The sequence below is a fragment of the Leopardus geoffroyi genome, chromosome C1, assembly GCF_018350155.1.
Source record: "Leopardus geoffroyi isolate Oge1 chromosome C1, O.geoffroyi_Oge1_pat1.0, whole genome shotgun sequence".
NCBI lineage: Eukaryota > Metazoa > Chordata > Mammalia > Carnivora > Felidae > Leopardus > Leopardus geoffroyi.
Genome location: NC_059328.1, coordinates 62,738,255 through 62,752,890, shown reverse-complemented (window position 1 = coordinate 62,752,890; position 14,636 = coordinate 62,738,255). Strand labels below are relative to the sequence as shown.

Here is a 14,636-nt window from a genome sequence, read left to right as displayed (position 1 = left end):
AAACTAAAAGAGGAGTGTCTGGGTGGCTCAGTCAGTTAAGTCTCTGACTTTAGCTCAGGTCATGATCTGGCAGTTTGTGAGTTTGAGTCCTGCATATGGCTGTTTACTGTCAGCATAGAGCCCATTTTGGGTCCTCTGTCTCCCTCTCTGTTCCCTTCCACTGCCTTGCACATATTCTCTCTCTCTCTCTAAAAAAAAAAAACAACCCCAAAACATTAAAAAATATCAAAAAATTTAAAAAAACTAAAACAAAAACACTGTAAAATCAACTTTAAAAGGTGAGCAATGTATGTTCCTTTCTGTATTAATGATTGCATAAATATGGGCTATGCTGTGTATTAGCTATCTATTGCTATGAAACAAATCACCCTAAAACTCAGTGACTTAAAATAACAGTAAACATTTATTATCCCTCATGGTTTCTCCCAGACAAGAATTTAAGTGCAGCTTAGCTTGGTGGTTCTGGCCCAGGCCCTGTCATGAGATTGTAGTCAAATGTCTGTTGGCCTGTATAAGTCACCTGAAGCCTTTACAAGGGTGTATTCACTTCCCAGGTGACTTACTCAAAAGGCTGAACAAGTTAGTCCTGGTTATTGGTGGGAGGCCTCAGTGCCTCCCCTCTTGGTCCTCCCCATAGGGCTGGTGGAGTATTCTCAGGGCATGATGACTGGCTTTCCCCACAACAAATGATCCAAGAACCTAAGTGGAAGCTGTAATGCTTTTATGATGTAGCATCAGCAGTTACATACCATTATTTCTGCAATATCATGCTAGTCACTCAGGTCAACCCTAGTTAGTGATATAAATTACTTTTGCTGAAATTCTAATATAACCATAGAAATGACCATTAGAAATATGTTGACAATAATGGAATCTGACAGAATATTGAACCCAAACTGCCATAAAATGAAAATAGTTTCACTGAAATATGACCTTAGGACTTGAGACATAACAGTTGTGTAGCTGTGGAAAAGAAGGTTTATGTCCTTTTTGGAAGAAAATTATCTACTTTTTACTAAAAATTATGAGTGGTGAAGAACAGCTTAATAATATGTAAAGAAATTAAGTTGGATTTTAGTATTTTAGTGAAAGGGTATGTTAAGAAAAATTCTTCATCTTTCAGTTAAAAAAATTTCTCTGTTGAAGATGAATTCAGGCAGAAAACTGAGCATGAAAAGGAACTTGATTCCATTTTTAAAAAGCTTGAACAGTGAATTAATGTACCTAGTTTGAATCTACACAAAAATGAGGTAGAGGTAAAATATTTTCTGATGGATGAAATAGGTTTATAAGGAGTCAGTCTGGAATATGCAGGTATTACAAAAAATGTTATTATTTTTAAGTAACTATTACCTTTGTCGATTTATCCATAAAACCAAAACTGATCCATGGAACCCTACCATATTAAAACTGGAAGATATTTTGGCAGTGGTACTGTCTTCTATAAAGTAATTCTTTCTGTAGTTTTTTGATAGCTGTTTATCTTTTACTTGAATATTTCTGTTGTTGGGCAATTCTAGTTTTTTAATTTTCTTCTGTGTGTGTGTGTGTGTGTATTGAGTCAAAATGTAGCATTTTGTAATCCATCTATTTCTGTCTTTACAGTGGCAAATAGTTAATCTACTTCTGCTTCTACATGGCAGTCCTTAAATGTCCACATATATACTGAGATCCAGGCTATTCACAGATGGTATTTATTGCCACAGTCTACTTCTTTAGGACTTCATTTTGCCTTACTGTGCTATTGTGAAAGCAGTCTCAGAATGTGACTTAGAAATACAGATATACGGTGATCTGATAGAATTTGAATTTAATGCTTTGGTAGACTGTAAACTTCATGAAGACAGGGGCTATATATTTTTACTCACATTATGTCCCTAACAGATAGCAAATTGCATAACATATAATAAATATTTGTTGAATGAATGAATGAATGAATGAATGAATATGGCTCAGGTCAGCATACATGTATTTTTGCTAGATCCTGGATTTGTTCCTTTCTTAAAAGTGCAAGTTTACGTTACCAGTGGAAAATAACACTTTTTATTTTTTAAAGTTCATCCCAACACTTCAAAATATTTTGTGAACAAATTAGTGAACCATCCCAACCATCCCTATATGGTTCAACAATGCCTGTCTTTCATTGAACTAGCACTACCCTAATGCCCTTAGGCATTTTTTTTTTTTTTAATAATGGAAAGAAAAAGTATGTTATGTCCAGTGGGAAAGGAAACAACAACAAGGAGCAAGAACAATTCTGTGAACTGAAATAAGACCGCATGACAAGGATAGCCTCTTTATTCTTATAAAGTCAACCATAGAATTTTATAATTCCTTTTGAAAACCAAACCAAACCAAACAAAACAAAACAAAACAACACCTCTTTCTTCCGTCTGGGAATCATTAAATTTAGGTCTGGTTCAGAATTATGACTCCTCACTATATCATCTGCACACTTTCTGGAATTTACTAAAACTGTTGTAAGTGTAGATTTAGCCTCATTTTATTAAGCTTGTAGTAACTAACAAACTCAATGTCAAAGACAAAAGAAGTACTTTGAAGCTATTTATTGGGATTAGCTGAGGTGATTTTAGCTTTCATGTTAACCTTCAGTGGAATCTACTTACTTATTTTGATCATTCAAGAAGTATTGTTAATGCTGCCAAATACTTGCATAAGAAAACCCCAACTCCATTATTTGATTGCAACCCAACTAATTCAGTGGACTGGAGCAAGTGAGGAGCCCCTAAAACTTGAAAGTAAAGTAAGAGTCATCAAAAGGGTAGCTGTCTGTAGAAACGATTACTATGTGTTTGAAGTTGTCCATGGTTTAGGTAAAATACCCTTCCAAACTCAAGTTGCTCAGATTCCTTGTTTACAAAGCTAGTTTCTGATTAATAAGTCAGTCTTCCAGGTATTTTGATGTGCAAGATCTATTTCCCTAAATAAGAGACAGACCTGTGTCCATGGTCACTGGAAAAAACATACAGTAAAACCTTGGTTTGCAAGCATAATTCGTTCCAGAAACATGCTTGTAATCGAAAGCACTTGTATATCAAAGCAAATTTCTCCATAAGGAATAATGGAAACTGTGATGATTTGTTCCACAACCCAAAAAATATTCATATAAAATGATTACAATACTGTAATATAATACAAAATAATAAATAAAATACAACATATAAAGAAAAATAAGCAAATTAACTTTCACTTACCTTTGAAAACCTTTATGGCTGGTGCGAGGGAGACAAGAGAGAGGAGGGTTATTGTGTAGGATGACTTTCACTATCACTAATGGAATCACTGCTGTGTATTGGCTCAATGGAATCTTTTTCTTTTCATGCAACTTTAACAAAGAACCTATCCAATGACACTTGCTTTTGCCTCCTTTTGAGGATTTCGTGGAAATGTGACATTGCATTGTCACTAAACAGATCCATCACTTGCACTGCTACAGCCTTGTGGTGCTTTTCTACAAAATTTTGCATTTTTTCCCACATTTTTCACATCTCCTTAATCTCATTTGGAGTGAGGAATTCCTCTGCCTTTTTCTTCTCCTTTACACACGAGATGCAGACGTAGACTTCTTATAAAATCTTGCAATTTTGGCCACTTGCATACCTCGTTCATACTTCTCCATGATTTCCTTCTTAACTTCCACCATAATTATCTCCTTCTTCTTACCATCTTTATTTTCAACCTTCTTCTGCAGGAAGGTCATTGCATATACTTGCACAGATGTTGACTACAGTACAGTATTAAGAAAGTCTTGTCATATACTGTATTTACTGTAACTGGCAATAAAGCAGCAAGGGAAAGGGTCTTTATCTGCAGGCAGCCTGACCTAGAATGAAACAAAGCATTTCTAAGCTTACTCTTGTATGGAAAAGCCAAGGACTGTCCATAGGTGCTTTGAAGTGACAAAAAATACACTAGTGCCAGTTGTGGGCACCTTCCAACATTCTGAAAAATCACTGATTTCTGCCAAACACTGTGGCCTGAGACTGAGCATCTGAGCGTGGGAGAAGATCACCCACAATCCCTCAGAGACAGAGAGAGAGAGAGAAGAGCCATTGTCTCAGTTGTGATCATGTAATGTTCAACCTCACATACTACTTGCATTTCATAACATTGTTCATTTATCAATGTAAAATGTATTAGAAATTTTTGCATGTCTTACAGAACACTCACAGAACAAATTACTTGCAGTACAAGGTTTTACTGTGTTTCTCATTGTAAATGAAGAGGTCGCTTTCTGAATCAGCCTCTGGTGAGTTTAGCTAGCCTAAACCAGTATTCTAGAGACTGTTCAACTCTTAGTGTGCTGAAAACAACACTAACCAATAATCTGTTCAAGGGTAAAGATATTGGTGTGATCAGCCATTTTTAAAATATGTATGAACAGCTAACACCTCTCCTTTTATCCCTAATTTCTCATTTAAGTTCATTCTAAACAATTGAAAGCATTATACTGTAGTTGTCATTATAGTGAGTAGATTCTACCATCACCATTATTTGATAAAATTTTATTTTGAACACACAATTTTGGCCAAGTACTAATTGATTCAGTTCATTAAATTTTTCTGAGATGTGAGGTGAATTTGACAAAGAAAGGGCTGGCTTGTCATATTGTGTATTTACCTAGTATTTTGGCATCATCAGCTCAACAATAACTATATAACAATGCAACTTATGATTGTGCCTATGAAGAAAATGTTTCCAAATTGTACAGTTATCTAGTTCAGAATATATAGAAGAAATTCACTGTATGTAAGTAAAACATATTCTTTAAGCATTATAACTGAATTAGAACTCTCAGATTTTTTTTTTTTTTGAGAGAGAGAGAGAGAGAGAGATAGAGAGAGCCTGAGCAGAGGAGAGAGGCAGTGGGAGAGAGAGAGAATCTTAAGCAGGCTCCGTGCACGGAGCCTAACTCAGGGCTTGATCTCACAACTGTGAGATCATGACCTGAGCCAAAATCAAGATTCGGATGCTTAACTGACTGAACCACCCAGGAGCCCTGGGACTCTAAGATTTTGAATGAAAAATTCTATTATCTTAAATAAGGAATCCTTGCTATTTCAAAAGAGTCCCTGAAACTACTGTAATGTGTTTACAGTATCATGAAAACTAAGAAGAATGTAAACATTTACTCAGATAATATAATGGCAGTAAAAGATAATATTTTGGTGTGGTAGACAGAAAAAAATGGCACCCCAAAGATACAGTCATTTCATAATCCTCAAACTCTTGAATACTATCTTATTTGTCAAAAGATATGATTAAATCAATTTTGTTGACAGGATGAGCTTATCTGAATTATCCGGTGGACCCTGAGTACAATCACATGTCCTTATAAGAGGCAGAGGGAGATTAAACAGACAGGGAAAAGACACACACTGAGGACAGGCAATGTGAAGGCAGAGCGGAGAGGGGGACGAGGCCACAAACCTATTCCGAAGCTGGAATAGGCAGGGGGTGGATTCTCCCTAGAGCCTCTAGAGACAATGCAGCCTTCTGACACCTTGATTTTGGACTTCTGACCTTTAGAACTATGAGAGAATAAATTTCTGTTGTTTTGGCCTCTAAGTGTGTGGTAATTTGTTGCAGTGGTCCCAGGAAACTACTACAGGAGGTGTAGGTTTGTGGAAGTTTTATTTTCCTCCCCAACTTAAAAGCCATAATACTTCTTTCAGTATTGGGTTACAGGTGGAAAGTTTACATTTGTACCTTTGATGAAATCCATTATTATCTTGTAAGGTTATATGATATTTTGTTACATTAAAACATTCTTCATTTTTTAATAATGAAGAGTCTTATATACTCTTGGCATAAGAAAAACATTTGGCTAGAGTAGCAGGGTATCAGGATGATAAAAATTAGGCTGTAATTTAATTCACATCAATACAACTTATGTTTGTCATAATTTTTTGGATATATGCATAAAAACATAATGGCAATGTGTGATGTTCATTTTTCTTTTTTCTCTGACTTTCCAGGTCCAACAATGCACCTTCTAGAGCCAAAGAAAGGAGCACTTATTTCAGACTCTTTGCTTGAGTTTTACACTTTCTGGTACTTCACATACACTATTCTTTCTTTTCTTTCCCTTCATTCCTCAGATACTTATTAAGTTGCTTTTATGGTGCATACATTATTTGAAATGCTGAAGATATAGCAGTAGATGAGGCAGATACATAAGTCTTTGTTGCTAGAGTCACGACTAGCCCACATTAGTACCTTTGCAGAAACAGTAAAAAGTACCTCCTTTCAGCGGTCACAGTCTGAGGATACAGGGTCTGTCCAGCTGAATAAAGATGGATTTTCGCCCTACTTCTCCTTTAGCTGAGTACTTTTGTGCACAACCTACACTTCCATAGGCAGAAGCCCTGCTTTGTCTCAAGATAATTGTAGCCATAACAGATGGTTTTCTCAGTACCTCCAGCACTTCTCTCTACTTAGAAAAAGGGACCAAAAAAATTCTGGATTATTGAATAGAGCAGGCTCCATTCCCAAATAAGGTTGCATATACCAGGGAATGGTGAACATCAATACTTTCCACTACTGAGTGCCTTTTCCCATTGAAGCTGGTGGATTTATATTGACAGATTTTCATGAACCTAATTGTATCCCATAGGTCAGAGAAATTGTTTTATTTGCTGTTTTCCAGAAGGTGAAATGCTGATGAAGAAACCTTGTATACATTGGGTAAAAAACCAACTACTGTGATGGTTAGGAATATTTTGTGGGCTGTGGGTTGCTAAAATTTGTGGAGAGGTGCTAATAGGCTGTGAGAAACTATTTGGGAGGATGATATATTGAATGAAAAAAATATTACAAGAACACATGTAGCCAGAGCTACAACACAGATGTGTATAGAGAAAAAGCTGCTCTTTTGGGACTACTCACAATTATCACATGACAAAGATGGAGAAAGTTCTTCAATTCTCTATATACTTTGTCTTCTTTCACTAGCAGCAAAGATACATGTGAATAAACTGTCCATATCTCTTCCTAAAGTGAAGATATATTTGTATTGTTTCAAGAAATAAATTTTGTCCATTGAAACTCCAGCAGATTGTGGGATTTAGGGTGTGCTATTTGTGTGTGTGTGTGTGTGTGTGTACACATGTAGGATAATTAGGCATGGTTTTCTTTAAAAAAAGATAATGGGAGAATAAAGTATCCTCATTATTCCCTATCATAGCATTGGGATCTAGGGACAGAAAAATAACTGATAAGTGATTTTTTTAAGTCAGAGAAAAAAGACTGAATCAGTAATCTAGCTTGCCAAATGGAGACTGATGTATGAAAGATTTGTATTCAGGGGTTAGAGTTGAGTGGGAGTGGAGGAAAGGATGTGAAGGGGAAAAAAAGTAACCAACAACAGGCTGCAAATAGTTAGAAGGGAGCCAAGAAGGAAAGACAGAGCCAAGATCTGGAAGATTCATTCCATTCTAAAATAAGTATCTCCACTGCTTAGTTAGGTTGAGAGAAGGTTTATGTTAAAATTGCCTGTGTGTGGAATAGTTCACTATAAACTTTCTCTTGAGATAGCTGAGCCACTCATTCACTTATAATTAGGATGATCAAAGTAGATAAATTCTTCCTTTGAGTTCTAACTATACAGATAGTTATTACATTGTTTTACTACAGTTGTGTTGACATTTGAGTGTGATACAAAGGTGAGATATCTTAAAAATAGTCTTAATTTTCACTTACTGTTTTTTTTTTTTTTTTCCTACAGTGAACAGATAGATCTCTATAAAGAGCTGTTTTTCTTTTCTTCAATTTCCATAACTGTGTTGAATATGAAAGGCTGGGTTTATCTTCTTATATTGTATCCTCACAGTTGAGATAAGAAAGGCCATAAGGTTAAATATCTCTAGTTTATACAACTATACTAGATCTAGTTTTGGGCTTGGAACAAGACTATAGAACTCAAGTGGGCAACATTCCAAGCCAAACTGGCTTTTTGTATTTTCAGATCCAGGAGAATGAGTTTGCAAAGCAGACCTAATCTCCTGGCTATAACTGATGGGAGACAGAGCTGAAAAGATACAGACTGAACCAAATACAGACATAGTTGACCAGTGGGTTTTCATTTTGCAGCCTAGCTGTCTGTGGCAGTGTATTAGAAGTTGCATCTTCTATGTATTAGAAGCTGCATCTTCAATACCACAAGAAGCTGTGCTATCCCTCCCCCTCTATTTCTCAGGAAGGCCTGCTTCCTACAGAGTCTTTTGTTCGTCAGCCTGCATTCCTGATCCCTGAATTTAGAGTCAGTTTCCTTGCTCCCAGCCCACTCAATGCCACCCTTCTAAGTAGAAAGATGCCTTAGTTACAAAAGAGGAAGTGGCAAGGTCCAGGAAAATGGCTTTGCTGCTCTTTCTCTTTTCCCTGGAAAATTACTAACACATAGAAACATGGGAAACTACAGGAAACAATTCCCAGATCCCAGCCTGGGAAGAGTTTAGCATCTACTGCAAGGCAGCATGATGTAGCAATTAAAAGTTCTTAAAGTCAGATTTTCTGGATTTGCTTTCTGATTCCCACAGGACTATAGGGCTTTGGACAAGTTAGCCAACTTCTGTCTGTGCCTCAGTTTCTTCATTATTAAGATGGGGATAATAACAGTACCCATCTCATAGGATTGTTGCCAGGATTAAGTGAGTTAATATAAGTAAAGTGCTTAGAATAATAGTAGGCACTCCAGTTCTTTTAACATGCAATGAGTATCGCCAGCAAGAAACTATTTAAAGAGTTCAAGAGTGATACCTCAAATTACTTGCCCCGTAGAGTTTGCTAATCCCTTACGTTTCTTATTAGAAATTATCCAGGGATTCAGAGTAGAATGAAATTAAGCCAGGGGATCTGTCAATGGGCCCAGAGCCATAAACTGGAAAAAGGGCTAACTGGCTGTCATAAAGAGTAAGGGCTGTGGCATTCTCTACACTTCTCCTAGTTAGCTAGTTTTGTCCCAGAATTTGGCTTAAAACTGAGCTTTGAAGTGAGAATTAAGTTGGTTAGACTAACTCTGGGGATAGGTGTAGCTGCAGTGACACCAAACAGACAGGTTCGTTGGCCCAAATGACATCATGATGACAGTTTTAAAAGATCTGAAGAGTCATCGATTGGAAGAAATATTGAACTTACTTATTTCTGTAAGACAGAACTAAGATGGATGGATGGAGGCTTCATGAAGGCAATTTGGGTTCCATGTGAGGAAGAAATATTCAACCACAACTTTTAAAATAGAAAGGGCTGTCTTATCAGGTAATAAACTTCCTAACACTAGATATTCCAGCAGAAGCTAGCCCACCACTAATCAGAAATGTACCTATATATTCCATGTAAAGTGAAGATAATAGTCATTTGACTGGACTGTTGTAAGGATTAAGTGAGATAATATGGGTATGGCGGTTACCCTAGTACCTGACACAGTGCAAGTATTTGAGGAACGGTAATCGATACTACCACAGCCACCATCGCCTCCATCACTTCTGCTATCATTATTATTATTATTACTGGGAATTTTAAGCTTAGCTAAGAGGCTGGACTGGATGATCTCTCTAATTTCTATGAAAATAGATAGTTAGCTTATACTTTCTAAGGTCTCTTTCCCCTCCATAAGTTTTAAATACTTAGAAATGGAGACATCTTACATTGTAGGATGTGGTGTTACTCTCCATGTGTTTATTATGCTAGCCCCTTTGACTATTCTATTATTTATTATTCTCTACTTTATTTAGAATGGTTTAACCTGTGTGTAGTTCAGCTGTATTCTTTGTTAGTATAGTAATTATAGACTTTCTTCTGTTTATAAAGATGAAAAGGAGATGGGATAAAGAGAGGAAGAAAGTTTCAAATTTAAATACCAAGGTCTTTTATTTCTCAGCTGGTAAACAGGTTAGATGAAGATTATTTTTAAAAAAATGGCACCTTGTTTATTTTCTCCTGAAAGATTCATTATGTTTTAAAATCAGACTTTAGAAGTTTTAATGCTTTTTTTTTTTTGTGACTAAGTCTTTTATTACAAAAAGAAATCTAGTTAGCAGTAAAATTTAAAAACGAGCATATTTCCCTCCAAAGCAAAAGAACAGAACTTATAGAAACAAGTTAGGAACAAAAAATTTAAACAAAGGACATGTCTAAATGAAGGACAAAAGTGAGAGCTATTATTTCTCCTATTGCTATAAGTATATGCTCTTGGTATAAAGTATTTTATATTACTAAAGGACATCTCTAATTGTTCTCATTCTATGTACTCATTGATGGTGAGGTAGGACCCCACAGGACAAATTAAAGATTTCAGATTTATCAATGTCTATGGGAGAATAAGGGAAAACAAAAAGGAACACAGATAGTGAAGTTATAAAGGATTCAGAGTCATAAATGGTTTTTGCTCTGTAGTCCTTGCTTGCTTAGCAGATGTTAAATGGAAGCCCTGTTGGAGTTTGGCTTCATTTTTATTTTTCCTCTATGCGTGCAGTTTACTTAGACTGCCTCCTCCTTCAAGGATTTTTTCCCCCTTGCCTGTAGGCCTGCAGAGGCAATCAAGGCTAAACAATAGGTGCCTTCTTATTCCAAGTGGGCAATTTGCATTTCTGAGTATCTCCTGACTGGATTAAACGTATTTCACAGAAGCTTCTGTAACTAATGGGAATGTTACTTCTAGAAATGTACCTCATCTTTTAGCAGGGTGGGACATTGCTCAGCTTTCACACTCCTGAGAAACATAAAGCACCTGAATTTGCACAAAGTAATTGTTTCCATTGCCTCTGTGATTCAGTTACTCATAAATTCAGAACTGTTGATTCCATACTCTCCTAATTTTCATACTGTTCATTTGAGTGTTTTACTTAAATGGAGCAAACAATGAAAGAACTGGAAACTAGAATTTTGAAATTCTGTCCTTGAGGAGCTCTGCAATTTTAGGTCAGCTACTTTGCCATCCTGAATCTGTTTCCCCATTTGTAACATGAGGGGTTACTACCCTTTAGAAGTCTAAGACTGGATGAAAATTCTCTGCAAAAGTCACCACTGACTAACCCTTCTTTCCTTCATGCAACAAGGAAAGATTATGGATATACCAAGTGTCAGGTACTATAGATACAAACTGGATAATGCATGGGCTTTGCCCTCAAAAGTCTTACTGTTTACTGGGAGGGGCTAATATAGAATATATGCAAAATGTTGTGGTAAATGTTGTAGGCAAAGAACTTGAGGAGCAGGCTTTACAGAAGAGATGACATTTTGGATCTTAAAGAATGGGAAAGGAATTCAGTAAAGAACAGTCTGTATTGAGAGGGGAGAGGTTGGAGCTCTTGGAGTTATCAACATCAGATCTGTGTAGAGGAAGCAGAGCTCACAATGGAGGCTCAGGGAGATCTGAGAGACAAGGAGAAAAGCAAGAGAGTCCAGAGTCCTGGAGGCCAAGAAAGACAGCATCAGTGGAGTGCTCATCAGTCATGTCAGATGTCACTAAGGGCTCACTTAACGCTCATGTCTGTTAGAAAAGACAACAGAGTTAATTGAAGACTTCTCATAAAAGCAGGTAGACAGGGGACATACTGCAGTAGATTTAGCAGTAAATGTGACATGGAGACCTAAAGTATTGATTCTTATTTTCACAAGCTTGGCTACTTGGTTGGAAAGAGAAGGAAAGAGGAAAAGATACAGAAATGTCAGATCAAGAAAGATTTTCTTCTTCAAGGAGGAAAGACACTGATATGTTTATATATTGAAGGAACAGAGATAGTAGACAAGGGATAGTAGATACAGGCCAACAAAGAGATGCAAGCCATTGATTTCTGCCCAAAATTCTCCAGTCTCTCTGCCTTGACATACAAAATCTTTTGAATTCTGACTGTTCTTTACCTCTCTAGCTTTATCTCTAATCTTCTACATGCACTCAAACTATGCCATGCAACTGAACTAAGGACATTTATTTGAATGTCATTGTATATGCTGCCCAAAATGCCTTTCCTTTACCCAGAACCACCTTCTTCTCCTCCCCCGACCCCCACCACTCCTCCTCTTCTTCTTTCTTCCTTCTTTTTTAGCCTGGTTAATTTTTACCTATCCTTAAGGGCTTGTTCAGACGACTCCTTTCTCTGGGAAACATTTCCTGACATCCCCTCCTCACCCTCACCTCAGCTTGGGTTAGCCACTTCAGTTTGAACTCCTTTAACGTTTTTTTTGTAGACTTCTATGTTATTAATCACATAGTATTCAAATTTCCTATTTATTTGTCTGCCTCCTACAGGTGGCCATTAATTCCTTGAGGCTAGAGAACATTACTTGACAGATAAGTGCTCAATAAATGTTTATTAAACAAGATAGGGGCGCCTGGGTGGCGCAGTCGGTTAAGCGTCCGACTTCAGCCAGGTCACGATCTCGCGGTCTGTGAGTTCGAGCCCCGCGTCAGGCTCTGGGCTGATGGCTCAGAGCCTGGAGCCTGTTTCCGATTCTGTGTCTCCCTCTCTCTCTGCCCCCCCCCCCCCCCCCGTTCATGCTCTGTCTCTCTCTGTCTCAAAAATAAATAAATGTTAAAAAAAAAAAATTTAAACAAGATAAAGAGGGCAACACTTGGGTATAATGGTACCTAATGAACTTTTGCTTTGCTTCAAAGATACTTGTTTGAATGTCTCTTTGTTCCCTAGTCCTTCCGGAAAAAAACTACAGCCTGCTGGGTCATTAAGAAAAGGTGCTGGTATGGCAGATAATTGGTACTCATATTGTCGTTTGTTCCAAGACCAAGGCAGATACAGGTAATCAACGACAGGCACTTTTTTGCACAACCTGGATGCTACCTCTTTACGTGGTAGCTATTATTAATGGATCACAGTTAACACTTGGGACAAAAACTATTTGTTCTTCTTATATATCTCATAGAGATTCCTTGTTTTTCTTAAACTGTTTCTAGAAATATAATAGGAAACCCTCCTTCAGCTCTAAAACTGTGTTCCCTGGGTTCCCCAGGAATTGACCTGGGCCATTTTCAGGTGTATATGATCTTTAAGCAATGACATTCAGATGGAGTTTTATTTTATTTAGTAAATTATATGAATTATATGCCTGTATATAAATAGATAGTATGAATTCCACTGGTGAGATGAGGGAACAACATTAATGTCTTTAGAAAAATTGCAGCAGAGGCGATGTTGAGGAGGAAGAATGATGATATTTTAGCTACACAGGAAAAAAAAATATGGAGAAGTGAGGAATCATCATGATCATTATCTTTTTCTTAATCCCTTCTCCATTTCTCACTATACACAATATAATTCAGTTTAACAAAAATTTACCACGTACTTACTTGTGTTAAGTAATGTATTAGGAATAGGAGATACAAAAATGCATGAGACAAACAGCCCTCAAGGAATTTACAGTCTTATTAGGGAAGGTGTTAAGAACTAAAGCAGAAGGATGTATAGGATGATAGTGAAAAGCATGCTATTATAGCTTGGTCTGATTGGTCCCATTTATCCAGCTGTGTTGCTAGAATTCAGGAGATTGCTAACCTTTTAACAGTCAAAGTCGCTTAGAATTCTTGTTCTTAATCATGAATCATCTTTGTATATGGGATAATTTCCTGAATCATGGAAACCGGATGTGACTAAGAGTTTATAGTCTTATAATGTGCTCTTATGGAAAAAAATATTTTAAAATATTACATTATAAACAGGATGTATACTTCTAGGTCAGAAAGTCAGAAGTTAGAATTCAATAAGACTTAGGAATTAATCAATTTAGAAAACATTACTGATTTCTGTTAAAAATCATTTAGACTTTGTTGAGTCTGTAAAATTGGTTCGTTATAAGAGGCAAAAGACAAACTTTATTTAGAAAAGCACACACACACAAAAAAGACATCTCCCAACCTGTTTATTCTTGAGTCAAATTGCAGCACAGGCAATAAAGAAAGCCTTACTACACTCATTGTGTTCTCCAGTGAACATTAAAATTAGCACCCATGTGAATATTATAAAAATAAGGAACAACATATTCATAACAAACCTTAGGAAGATTCTGATGCAGATAAGGACAAATGTTTCATTTTCATTTTTTAATGTAATGCTGTTACAACTTAGCTGCAACATTATTCCCTGCATGGCGGCCCCCTAATTATTTCATCATGCAGCAGGAAATCCTGGTAGGTCATATATAAACAGCCTGAGGCAGGAACCTCTTCATCTGATAGAGTATGACATCTGACATCTGTGCAGCCTGCTGCTCGCCTGCCACAATTAACCAGGAAGCTCAGACATTAACTAATGCAAAGGCAACTGGGAGCTTGGGATAATGTGGAGTAGCAAAGGTCTTTCCTAATCCAATAAATTCCTATGAAGATGAAAAAGCAACAGCAAATAGGTGACAATTTTCTCAGGAACTGAACCTTTGTGGTCTTTTCCTTGACTGTTTTCCAAGAAGCAGCAAGCCATCTTTCTTATCTCCCCTCCCCTTCTACTTCTCATGTATGCATAATTTCCCTTGACTTTGAATGGGACTTAAGTGCACTTACAGGCTGCTGGATTTAGCTCTTGGTATTGTTTATGCCTACTGCTGGAGTGGGGGTGGCAGTCCGTTTCTGGGCTTTATAAACTAAATGAAACCCAGAATGGAACGTCTAT

At 36.9% G+C, this 14,636-nt stretch overlaps 1 long non-coding RNA gene across 3 annotated transcripts in view; it reads left to right on the top strand.

Moving 5' to 3' along the window:
- The first annotated feature begins 9,126 nt into the window (after positions 1 to 9,126).
- LOC123600004 overlaps positions 9,127 to 14,636 on the top strand; it is a 96,755-nt gene continuing 91,245 nt past the window's right edge. For 2 of the 3 annotated variants that reach the window (XR_006713413.1, XR_006713415.1), the window contains exons 1-2: positions 9,127 to 9,276; positions 12,666 to 12,773. This is a non-coding gene — a long non-coding RNA (uncharacterized LOC123600004). The remainder of the gene's footprint in view (positions 9,277 to 12,665; positions 12,774 to 14,636) is intronic. The other variant, XR_006713414.1, reaches the window with a different exon arrangement.